The 12,292-nt window shown below is 41.1% G+C and overlaps 1 protein-coding gene across 48 annotated transcripts in view; it reads right to left on the bottom strand.

The window, feature by feature from the left end:
- Positions 1 to 12,292, bottom strand: part of ZBTB20 (zinc finger and BTB domain containing 20) — an 814,450-nt gene that overhangs the window by 164,958 nt on the left and 637,200 nt on the right. For all 48 annotated transcript variants that reach the window (XM_077993859.1, XM_077993890.1, XM_077993875.1 and 45 more), the window contains one exon: positions 4,557 to 4,596. The gene's annotated coding sequence lies outside the window, so the exon portion shown is untranslated. The remainder of the gene's footprint in view (positions 1 to 4,556; positions 4,597 to 12,292) is intronic.

Here is a 12,292-nt window from a genome sequence, read left to right as displayed (position 1 = left end):
CAGGGAGTATTTTAAAGATCACAAAATTTAATTTATTCAACCTAAATGCATAAAAGTACAGGTGGGGACATTATTTATGCAGGTATATGCAAATCACTTTATAAAATAGGCAAAGCCCTTCTGCTTTTTATAAGTTGCCAAGGTGGTTCCTGATATTTTAAAAGCTATGCACCTTTAATGTAGTTTCCTAAGAGTTGGAATCCCTCTGTCGAAATCACAGTCATTGTCAGAGCAAGTTTATTTTATTTTTTTCCTATCCTCTGGGACATTTACAAGGATCTTATAACCATCACAAAAAGAATGGTTTCCACAGAGATGTGACTGGAAAAATCCCTTGGAAATTGCTGAGGAGCAAGTCACAGTGTTCAAAGCAGAGAACATAGGCTTTGAAAACATGAACCCATCTGACCTCTTGAATTTAGTACAGTGAATTCCTGAGCTCTGAAACATGGGGCCCGGCTGTGCATGCCATATTGGTGCTATAAGACTGGCAGTAGGTTGGCTGTGGCATGGTCTATTTCAAACTCCTTCACAGTGCCCAGTGTTGCATGTTCCCAGATGACATTTGGTTGGCAGAAGCTGGGCTTCCAAAGCTGGCAGCCTGGAATGCAGCCCACTGTGTTTTGACAAACACATAATTGACCATCTGATCACCAGCCTACGTTCTGCACTCAGGTCACTGGGGGACCTGGGCTTTCAATAGGTCCCCACTCCTCATCTTGTTCATCTTCCCAAACCTTTCTCCAGAAAGCAATATAGAGAAGGCTTAAACACACCCACGCATATCCTCCCATTTGCAAAAGAGAACATAGTACATGAAACATAAGCTGTTGAAAATTTCCTTTAAATTGTCCTGGCAGCCCAAAGTGAACAAGAGAAAAGCACACTTATGGTGAACTCTAATTCAGAGAGAAGGAATGAATACACTGAATTGTTTCAACACCCGGCTGTGCATAAGTTGCAATTCAGTTCAATGGTTTGGAAATTTTGCTTAGAAAAAGGGAGCAATGAGAAAATGATAGGAAATTGGGGCATTGATTGACTTTAGGGGGGCATTATTTAGAAACTGTTTCATTTCCAGGTGAAAGAAGAGAAAAGCAGGACACTGGGAATGTCTTCTCCTTATCTGCCTGCTCTTCCCCCACACCTACCACGGGCAGTAGGAGGTACGTGAGCCTGGCGACCAGCGGGCAGTAGCTCAAAGTGAGGTCATATTCAAATTGAGGTCTTTGCTGAAGATCCCATAAGGATGTATTTTGGTCTGAAATTTGACTCCACACAATGTATCAGCCTTTCTCCTAGAAGGCAAAGATTATGTAATAGGCCAAGATACGCTGGAATTACACAAAGGTTAATGTCTATTTCGACACTACCAAATAGCCGCTCCCCTCCATCCTACCCCTACAGCACAGTTCAGGCCTTTGGCTTTTACCTTTGACCTGGCCTCCCTATTCTGAGCCAGCCTCTCCACTTTCACCAAGTGCTCTTTCTAAAACATACATCTGTTTATAATTCTTCAAAGCCTCCTTGAGCCTGCAGGATCAAGTCCAAACTCCTCTGCATGACATACAAGGTCCTCCATATGGTAGGCAAGGTCCCTTGCCTACCTTCCAGCCCAATCTCATACTACTCTTTCAACCACCATGTTTCAACCACACCGAACTATTCACTCCTCTGGATCTCGTTGTTACTTAACGCCTCCTGATTTTGTAAATGCTCTTACATTTTTCTCAATTATGATCCGCTTTTCTTTCTGCTCTTTCATATCTACCTGGTAAACTGCAATTTACTCTTCTGACTTTAAGACCCAGCCTGGGCAATTTACCACATGCAAATGGGCACTCCTTCTTCATTCCTCTTACTATGTCTTGTATACACCTGCATTTCAGTGTCTATCATATGCTATAGTCTTTATTCACTTATTTATTTCCCCTATGAGACTGAGATTTCTAACGAAAGAAAGCATTTCTTATCTCAGAATTTCCACAACCAAGCATAGTGACTAGCTTTCCATAAATGTTTGTTGAATGAAAACTAAATAAAGAGCTGCGCATGATAATTAATCAAAACGAAGCCAAGCAGTAGTGTTAGCTTTTATAAGCATAGTAGGAGCCCATTAGCAATCTAATGAAGGCAGAAGATCCCAGCAGTAAGGCACTTTCTGATGGGTATGGCAGGGGCTGGTGACTGGCTGGGGTGACAGTAAGAGTGAGGGATAAATTCTGTGATGGAGGAAGGTCTTTTTAACAGAGAATGCCATTAAGGCTGTAAATTAACACCCTTTTCAAGACTTAATATTCAATACAGAAATATATTGCCCTGAGAATACATCTGAATCTGAATTGTAGACAGACCTAACTCATAAGATCCAGGTTTCCCAAATAAGGTAAGTCTGTGCTACCCATGCTTCACGGTAGAATGGCAGATTATGGAGGGTTCCTCTTTGTTTCTGCTAAACAGTAATGGAATGGAAAATTCTTGGGAGAACATCTGACAGCTTTTCAGTTCCTATTGAAATCCAGGTCAAATACAGATTGTGATACTGGACTAAATGCACTGCTAAGAAGAGAAGATTGAACAAACAGAATTCTGTACCTGTTTAGAGGAGGCCATTGAAGAGGCACTTGGAGTCAAAGCACTGGGGAGATAATGTTCTGATCTGTTCTCAAGGGACATTGGACATTTCTTTTCCTTTTGTTGGGCCTCTGGGGCACCACCCTGGAGCCATCAACCATAAACTGTGTCTGTGGGGTACTTTAGGACAGTAGGACTGTCATAAGCCCGGTTACCCTGCTGATACGACAGCAGCTTCAAGATTTGGAACTTATGAAGCCTGGCCCAGGGATGGGACAAGGTCATGGGTATACGAACGGATTATCTTCTCATTACAGGTCACTCCCCCAGCCTTATGTGTAGTTAAAAAATGATGTATTTCTAGAAGCTACGTGACTGATGATTGATGTAGCATAGAACCAGATTTGCATTTTCCTATGAGCCAGAGACAGGCTTTCAACAACACTTTTTATCTCAAAACTCTCCCCCTTGATTCCTAATTGGTGACACAGGTCCCCTGTACTGCTTGTGTCTGAGGCTCGCCCTATAGCACTGACGTCACAATAGCTGAGCCGTGCGGGCAGGAGTGCACTGTGCTGACTCATCCCGGTGATGTGAGGATTAATGCCTTGTCTAACACAGAGCTATTATGTGAACTGTTTTTACACAAAAGAACTGTAACAAAAATGATTTGCCAGTCAGAGGACTAGAAATATGCAGTGCTAGGTAACTGAGGGGACGGCTGTGCAGATATAAAGTGGTAACCATAAGCATGCATATTGACATCCTCCAAAGCATTAACAGACCCACTCTATCAACACTGAAATAGAGAATAACAAGACTTGTCAGGGGCAGGTAGGACCCATCCCTGTTGTATAAATGCATTATACACAGCTCCAGTCTTTCGGGAGTTTAATCAATCGCCTTTCTCTGTCAAATAAACTGTCACGTTACACTTTAGCCTTAGCATCCTTTGGAGGATTCTGCCTCCCTAAATACATTTGCCACTATCTTCTAGGAATGTTAGTGGAAGGCATGCACAAACAAAATAGCCATGGGAACCTCCATTCTGTGCAAATGATTACAATACAAGAAATACCTTGGAGTGAGGAGTCAGTGAAGCAATATATAATGTGAATAAGGGACAGTGCTCACCTGAGAGTGGGAAGCAGCCAGAGGATATCGATAACTATTTATCACATTAGGTGACTATCACTACCTGTAGATCTCCTGGGTGGTGTCTCTTATAAGTGACTTTGATTATTTCCATTCACTGGCCTAGAATCTCTTTCAAGCAGTTCAAAATGAAATTTATTTAAACCCATTCAATGCAGCCTGGTTTGAACTTTAAATAATTAACGTTCCCTTTTTTTCATATAAAATCAAATGGTCTTTTTTTCCCCCAAATGCCTTTCCATCTTTTCTAAAAAAGAGTGGTACCTTTATAAACCTTCTGGCACATGTGAATCTGGGATTTCTTTTTTTTTTTTTCTCCTGTAGATTTCAAAATTTTGCACAAAAGTTTAGCCTATTTACTTTACAGTCTTGTACTTAGTAAAGGGATATTAGAAATTTTGTCAATAAATGAAAGCTCTGATCTAGAAGTTAAAATTAAAAACTACTGGACGTAGGGATGGGTACATAACTGAAGAATACATAATTGCCCAATGATTGACAGGGGAGCAAAAGCCCAACTGTTGCTGGTATTTGGCTGAATAATACAAGCTATACTTTAAAAGAGCAGTGACTTTTGCAAACAGCAGCTGCAGCCAAGTAAAGGGCAGCCTTTATAGAAGTACAGTGTCTGGGCTGCTGGTATTTTCTGCACCCTCATGGTTAGCAACCACCAACAGCATAGACTCCAAACTCAAAAGAAACTAATACACACTACAGAAGCACTAGAAACCACAACAAAATCAACTAGGAAATATGCCAATGAAGACCACAATTTTCTAAACCTAACGCTTTTTTTTTTTAAAGGTAAATAAATCACTTTTACTTACGTAAAGAGAAGGGGCAAGTCACAGACTGATGGTCAAAGATCTGAAAATCAAAGAAAAAATAAGGAATTAAAAGCAAATCTATATATTATGCAAAACCAATATATAAAAGCAAAATGATATAGTGGGAAGAAAGCAAGCAAATCTAGGTATAGATGAGACTGGTTGTTCCTAAAGGAGCCTATTTCGTCACTTCTAGCCTCAAAATAAAGGAGATCCAGCTTCACAAAAACTTTATAAAACACCCCCAGCTATGATGACCAAGACAATACTTCCCAGCACAAGGAGTGCAAAGACCTTTCTTTGTCAATTTTTTTCCAATTATCTATCATACAGTGTGTCTGGAATTGGTGGGTTCTCGGTCTCAATGACCTCAAGAATGAACCCACAGACCCTCGCGGTGAGTGTTACAGCTCATAAAGGCAGCGTGGACCCAAACAGTGAGCAGCAGCAAAACTTACTGCAAAGCGCGAAAGAACAAAGCTTCCCCGACATGGAAGGGCACTCTAACCGGTTTCCACTGCTGGCTCAGGCAGCCTGCTTTTATTCCCTTATCTGACCCCACCCACATCCTGCTGATTGGTCCATTTTACAGAGAGCTGATTGGTCTATTTTACAGAGAGCTGATTGGTCCGTTTTGACAGAGTGTTGATTGGTGTGTTTACAATCCTTGAGCTGGACAGAGTGCTAAACGGAAAAGTTCTCCAAGTCCCCACTAGGTTAGCTAGATACAGAGTACCTATTGGTGTATTCACAAACCCTGAGCTAGACACAGTGCTGATTGGTGCATTTACAATCCTTGAGCTAGACACAGAACGCTACACGGAAAAGTTCTCCAAGTCCACACTAGGTTAGCTAGATACAGAGTGCTGATTGGTGCACATACGATCCTCTGGCTAGATAGAAAAGGTCTCCAAGTCCCCATCCAGTTCAGGAGCCCAGCTGGCTTCACCCAGTGGATCCTGCACCAGGGCTGCAGGCGGAGCTGCCCGCCAGTCCCGAGCCGCGCCTGCACTTCTCAGCCCTTGGGCTATCGATGGGACCGGGCGCCACGGAGCGGGGGTCGGCGCCCCTCCGGGAGGCTCAGGCCGCGCGGTAGCCCACCGCAGGGGAGGAGCTCAGACATGGCGGGCTGCAGATCCCAGCCCTGCCCCGCAGGGAGGCAGCTAAACCGGGTGAAAATTTGAGTGCAGCGTCCGCGGGCCGGCACTGCTGGGGGACCAGGCGCAACCTCCGCAGCTGCTGGCCCGGGTGCTAAGCCCCTCACTGTTCTGGGCCGGCGGCGTCGGCCAGCGGCTCAGTGTGCTAGGCTCGCCGAGCCCGAGCCCGAGCCCGCGCCCGCGCCCGCCGGAACTCACACTGTCCCGCGAGCGCCGCGCGCAGCCCCAGTTCCCGCCGGCGCCTCTCCCTCCACGCCTCCCCGCAAGCAGAAGGAGGCGGCTCCGGCCTCAGCCAGCCCAGAGAGGGGCTCCCACGGTGCTGTGGCGGGCTGAAGGGCTCCTCAAGCGCCGCGGGTGGATGGCGAGGCCGAGGAGGCGCTGAGAGTGAGGGCTGCTAGCACATTGTCACCTCTCAATAGGATTTGGTAGAGCTATGTTACCATATAATACAATAGCACTAGCCACATTTGTCTTTTTAAATTTAAATTATTTAACATTTAATAAAAAGCTAAACATTTAGTTCCTCAGTCTTGGCAGCTGCATTTCAAGTGCTCGATACCCACATGTGGCTGGTGCTGCCTTACTGGATAGCAGAGATAAAAAATATTTCTATTATTGTAGACATTTCTATTGGGCAGCACTGATTAGAATAGGTAAAAACTTTACTATATAGTACATGATCAATTTTAGCTAATTTTGACAAAGATGAGTCAAACCCTGATGAACTTTGTCTCTTTTAAGGTATATTTAGTATGTTTAATGTCCAGAAGTTCCTATGAAGAAATTCAATACATTCGTGTGTTGCTAAGAACTCAGTCCTAAGTTTGCCCTGGGCTTGCCTTCTAAAACTGCCTCTACTCCTTATCACCAGCCTAGAAAGTCCCATCTATGGTGGAAAATAATCTGTAAAGTGATTTTAAACAAATCATCTGTCCCACCAAACACATCACTGTTTGGTGATGAAAATTTCAGATTTTGGAGGAGCTGACCCTAACAGTTTTATTGTTCTGTGTTTAAAATCTGGTATTTCACTCTTTAAATCACAAGCCAGGCCAGGCGCGGTGGCTCGTGCCTATAAATCCCAGCACTTTGGGAGGCCAGGGGGGTGGACCACTTGAGGTCAGGAGTTCGAGACCAGCCTGGCCAACATGGTGAAACCCTGTTTCTACTAAAACTACAAAAATTAGCCGGGCATGGTGGCAGGTGCCTGTAATCCCAGCTACTCGGAAGGCTGAGGTAGGAGAACTGCTTGAACCTGGGAGGTGGAGGTTGCAGTGAGCCCAGATCGTGCCACTGCACTCCAGCCTGGGTGACAAGAACAAGACTCTGTTAAAAAAAAAAAAAATCACAGGCCAAAAAAAGCTATTGTAGGACCGGTCTGCCCATCATTGTGCTTTTTTGTTGTTGTTGTTGGAGAGGGACTCGCCCTCTGTTACCCAGGCTGGAGTGCAGTGGCACGATCTCAGCTCACTGCAACCTCTGCCTCCTGAGTTTAAGTGATTCTCCTGCTTCAGCCTCCCGAGTAGCTGGAACTACGGGCGTGTGCCACCATGCCCAGCTAATTTTTGTATTTTTAGTAGAAATGGGGTTTGCCATATTGACCAGGCTGGTCTCGAACTTCTGAACTCAGGTGATCCACCCACCTTGACCTCCCAAAGTGCTGGAATTACAGGCGTGAGCCGCCACGCCCAGACCCATCAGTGTTTTGATAACTTCTCTTAGAAGGATAAAACTGAAGTAGGGGGAGACCCATGAGAAATTAATAAACCAAAAAAAGATTCTGAGAAAACAAAGCAGGTCCCTCTACCTCGAGCCCACTAAAACATATCAAGGATTTAATACAGGCTGATTCAATCTTGCCTGTCTGACACCATGATTTTAACAACTTCACATAAGGCCTCCAGAAATATGCAAAACAAACTTCACTAAAGGAGATCAAGTAGAAGGACATGATTAAGTATCTTTGGACTGAAAAGGCTAAAGCAGAAAACCAGCAATTAAAGACATCTCCTTTCCTGGAAAGTTTTTGTGACAATTGCACTATTGTAGAGATTTCTTCAGAGAAATGATTTCCCTTTGTGGTCAATGTGAAACCTCGCTCAAGTGCATGCAGGTGTGAAGGATGGTGACAAGACGAGCTAAGATGAAAATCTCCAGCCTGGATCATTATACATGCTAACACAAGGGAGGTTGAAGATCTCCAGTGCTTTAAAATTGTTTCACAAAATTGATGAGTTTAATGAAAATTTTAAGCAAGATAATTAGATTATGTATGATTCATTGAAAGTACATACAAATTTGAAATATATATATAAAAGACTGACTAGTCTTCAAAGATTTTAAAGCTCTAAGTTTTGCTATATTCTAGTCTTCTCTACAAGCCAGGATATTAGACTATGGCACTGGGACCTATTTTCTTACCATTTTCCTCCCTCCCTCTCTCCCTTCTTCCTTCCCTTCCCTCTCTCCTTTCCCACATTCCTCTCTCTTTCTTTCTTTCCCTCTTCCTTTTTTGGACTTGCTGTCTTTTCTAACCTTTGGGGAGAAGAAGAAAATATTAGCAATTTTCTATGAAATATGTTCAATGATTATTTTTCTGTTGCATGTTATAAACCCAATAACTCTCAACAATATTATGCTCTTTTAAAACTATACCTAGTGTTTGTGTTCTTATATCTAAGCACATAACTTTCTTTTCTAAATTTCAATGAGCATTTATTAATAAAATTAGTCAAAATTAAATTTTTGATGTGCTCAAAAGAGATCATTGTAAATTGTACCCAAATTGGCTAATACATCCAAGGTCTGGAGAGAAAAACTATCTTTCCTGGATGTCAAATGACACACAGGCTGGCTGTCAATGATAGGAATCCAAAATGGAGAGAAAAATCACAGTGTGTATGTCACAGTCTAAAGCAAATTAAAGCCAAGTTAAATGGAAAGTTTTTATTGGATATAATTGTTGTACTTATATGTTAATATAAAATGATAATATTGATCCCAAACTTAACACTATGGCTAAAAATTTAATCTCAGAGTTCTTACACAATTCATAAATGTTCATGGGCATCAAAAGATGCCTACTTCTTGACTGAATTATAATCTGCTATGTAATTCTGAGAATATGTTATAATCTACATAGATTTATATTTGCTCAATTCAAATTGCTATTTCATTGATATATGCTCTTTCCACTTAAGTGATCTTCACCTTATATGTCTATAAGTTGTTTTTATCTAAAATGCAAAGAATTATCTATAATGGTTTCACAGAGGATTAAAAATATTTGCATTAAGCACACTTGGTTCAAAGCATAAATATATCTAGCAGAGTATAAAACTGTAAAGCCCAAGTAATTCAGGACATTAAAACATCAGGGTGGAGGGTGGGGGATGAGCAGAGAGAGGGAAATGATGAGGGGTGAAGTTTAATCTTCATCATATAATTAATGAGTTGAAATTATAATATGGTATCAATCTCAAAGAATCAAAAATATTATTAATTGTAACTTTGAAGTCAATTCTAGTGTAGTTTACATAAAGTTCTACAGCAGTGGTTTTCAAGATTTTGAAGTGATACAGATCCCTATGAGAATCTTTCTCCAGATAACTTCTCAAAAACACCAAGTTTCAAGGAACTCCTAGACTCTATGAAGGCCATTCATGAATCCCAGGTTAGGAACCCCTGGCCCAGGCAGAGAGGGGAGAAAACCCTCTTTCAATCCCATAGCTACTCATCTCTAGAGAGTTTTAATGAAACACTATAAACTAAAGCCAGGAGCAAAGAAAATGTATAAAAAAGAGAGTTCTAAGTGGGTAAGGGTATGTGGTTAGAGCCACACAGGCTTCTTTGGAGGCCTGCCAGACTCCTACCTTCCTAGTCCTTTATAATTTCTTTTTTAAAAAAGTGTACAAAGCCTTGGCAACAATGGAGTATAGGAGTACTGAGCAGAGAGATGATAATGATAATAAGAGTCACTATTTACTGAGTCCTTCAGATACTTTGAAAAATAAATCCTTCTCAAATTTGGATATGAGTATACCCAGGAATGTGAGCAGTGTAACGGGAGTAGAAAAAGCCACAAAATAAATAATAAATACATAGCTGTCTTCCTGGAGGGTCAGTATTCCTTGTGGGCAAGTAATTTAAACTCTTATTTGTACACGTATTCATTTATACAATAACTATTTATTCGATGTTATACAAACAAGAAAACAGATACTGTTCTTGTCCTCATGGAACTTCTGGTTGAGTGAAACAAACAAGAATATATTGAGGCACTGAAAGCAAAATTTGTATATATATATTTTGGGTGAAACCTGAGACTTCACTGAAAAGTCTTGTTTGTGGCAGACGACTTCAAGCAATGTCCTGGCGGGCACCCTTAGTATTGGATCACTCACTCTAATTTGAGGATCACCCAAGTGGAACAGTTTGAGAAGCATGGTTAACAGCATATCATTTAATCCCCACTACAAGAGAAAATACTGTTACTTCCAATTTACTACAGAAAAAAGGGAAATCTGAGAAATTAGGAAACTTAGCTCAGATCATACAGCTGCTGGCATCTGAATAAGTGTGTGCCATTCCAAAGTCTACATATTTTTAACCACTAAATTACACTACCTTTAGGTGTTTCCCACTTTATGTTTCCCCTTGAATCTGGGCTCATTCAGGATTACGCAGGCTAGTTTAAGCTTCTCTTTGGAAGGAGACAGGTTTGGCTTGATTTGCATTCTAAATATTTCACAGTGGTAAGGGAAAGCTATTATTATACCCATTTTATGGTGAGGAAGCTGAACCACTTGCCAGCTGAGGTATCTGGCTGGGTTAAAAACGGAATCTGGGTCGTCAGACTCTCATTCCTCTTGACTAACTCCAATCCTAGGCACTATTACTGTCCATGGGCTTTTCTGAACATGAGATTCACACTGGGTGATAAAGAGTGAGACAAATTCTGCTAAGAGAAAACAATAATAGTGCAATAAAAAAAGGGAAAATAAGTAATCATAACTCACACAAAAATTGGTTACTTTCAGCACTGTGAATAGAAAAGGGAGAGATTATTCATCACAAATGAGTCAGAAAATTAGAATGTGTCACTGCATTGATGACAGAGCTGAGGAATTTGGATGAACTGAAGTTCAACACTTACCCTTCTAGCTGAAGAGGGTAAATGGTGTGACAACAGGACAGAAATGACCTCTTATTTCCAATCTTAATTAATATTTCCAATCTTTTTTCTTTAACTACTCTGTCTAAAAGTTAGATGGGTGTATATGTTTGTTTTCTATGTGTAGAGATAATGTTTTAACATCCCTTTAATGTTCTAGAAGTATTGCGTTAATTAATTCTTATGTGGGAGTCATTCCAAATAGTAGGATGATGATTTTTACCTTATTGATTTTCCTAATACCTTTCTGGTTTCCAGTGTTTTCAAAGGATGAGGCACTATTAGATTTTTAGATTTACATGTCTCTCAAAATTAAGTGCCTGTCAACTGATATTCCATCTCTACTCTGGATACATGATTTCCTTTATCTGACAGATTCAAAAAAATTTGTACTAGATTTAATGACATTTCATGCATTCTGAATTTGGAGTTTTTAATTCTCTGTTTTCTATTTGGCAAAAGGTTTACAAGATAAAGCCAGATGCAAGGGTATTTATATGTGCATACAGAACCTGTGCCATCACTCTCTAGATACTTTGGGGTTTCCTGCAGGCCAGATTCTTGGTGTATTTTCATTTCTTTTGGTCAGGAAGAAGGAGACTATAAATGCCATAAATAGTCATACATATCTTGGGGTCTGCTTTCCAAAACCCACATTATTTTGGATCCATCTCAAGAAGAACAATAAGAGAATGATACTGAGGTCTCTTTTTCTTAAGATGCTATGATAACAATCCTAAAAAATGGCCAGTCTTCAAAATTTTGATGATGAAATAAGGTTATAATCAATAAAGAGAGAAGATTTTAAAGTTCAGCAATTAGGTCTGGGACTGCTTCTGCGCCTGAGACATTGCCAAGATACAATGTAACACTCCATCCCACCCCATGTGAGTCTCCCTGTTCCTTCTTGATGCTTTTGGGGATAGGGTCTGAGAGACTAGAATGAAATGAAAGCAGTAGTGCTGGGAGGGGTGGCAAGGACCGAATTTGTTTAATACATTTAGGATGGTTTTTTATTGCTGCTAAAATAGATACAATTCCTTAGCATGATGACATTCAGGAACCCTTTACAATCTGATTCCAAAGAACCTTCTCTTCTATATCTTAAACTACTGAAATTGCAGCTCTGTAAATTCCAAATGGATTGACGTACCAGGATCTTTGACTTACAGTAAGCTTATCTCCATAAGGGATGCTGGAAAGGTGTGGCACTGCTATCATGTGGTCTAATCATTTAGACTTGTCACTACCAACTATTTGTTTAAGAGCCTCCAAGACCTTTCACAGTCTGGCTCGGGCCCACCTCTCTAGTTTTAAGAAAAATTTTCCCACCACTACTTCTTTATATACGGTGACAGACTATTTGCTCCTTTCTGAACATGGCCTGGGACATTTATGTCCCTGAG

The sequence above is a fragment of the Macaca mulatta genome, chromosome 2, assembly GCF_049350105.2.
Source record: "Macaca mulatta isolate MMU2019108-1 chromosome 2, T2T-MMU8v2.0, whole genome shotgun sequence".
NCBI classification, from domain to species: Eukaryota; Metazoa; Chordata; class Mammalia; order Primates; family Cercopithecidae; genus Macaca; species Macaca mulatta.
Note: the sequence above shows the minus strand (reverse complement) of the source record. Positions and strands in the feature narration are given on the sequence as shown.